The sequence below is a fragment of the Gracilinanus agilis genome, chromosome 6, assembly GCF_016433145.1.
Source record: "Gracilinanus agilis isolate LMUSP501 chromosome 6, AgileGrace, whole genome shotgun sequence".
In the NCBI taxonomy this organism is placed as follows: domain Eukaryota; kingdom Metazoa; phylum Chordata; class Mammalia; order Didelphimorphia; family Didelphidae; genus Gracilinanus; species Gracilinanus agilis.
The window spans coordinates 147,459,366-147,460,171 of NC_058135.1; positions in this window are offsets into that span (position 1 = coordinate 147,459,366).

Sequence of the window (806 nt, forward strand, 5' to 3'; positions counted from 1 at the left end):
AGAGAGAGAGACAGAGAGAGAGAGAGAGAGAGAGAGAGAGAGAGAGAGAGAGAGAGAGAGAGAGAGGAGCATTTAATCAGAGGGAGCAGCTTAGATAAAAGGTGGTAAAGGGCCAGTTATCTTTGTGAAGCAAAAAGTAGGCCAGTTATATGTCTATGACTGTGTGTTTATACACAAACACTATATGTGTATATTATTCATATGTGTTCACACACTTATATGAGTATATTGCATGTGTATGCACACATAGAGCATACACATACATGTACATACACAGATATTGGGCAGCTAGATGGTGCAGTGGATAGAGTGCGAGACCTGAAGTCAGGAACACTCATCTTCATGAATAAAAATCTCACATCAGACTCATAGGACTATATAATCACAACTGCAACAGGAATATTTAATAACAATGGGGCAGCTAGGTGGTGCAGTGAATAGAGTGCCAGGTCTGGAGTCAGGAAGACTCATCTCTTCTGGTGTTTAAGGCTGTCCTTAGACTTGTCCTAGCTGTGTGACCCTGGACAAGCTAGTTACCCCTGTTTGCCTGAGTTTCCTCCTCTGTAAAATGAAGTGGAGAAGGAAATGGCAAACCACTCCACTATCTCTGCCAAGAAAACTCCAAATGGGGTCACAAAGAGTCAGACACAACTGAAACGACTAAACAACAACTATTTCTCACTTCACAAAGATGACTGGCCCTTTGTTATCTCTGTGCTTTTGTCTATATTATTGCTTTGCCTTAATGCTTTCTTCCACTTTCCACCCCATTCTCGTTTTTAATCCTTCCCATCCTTAAAAATCCA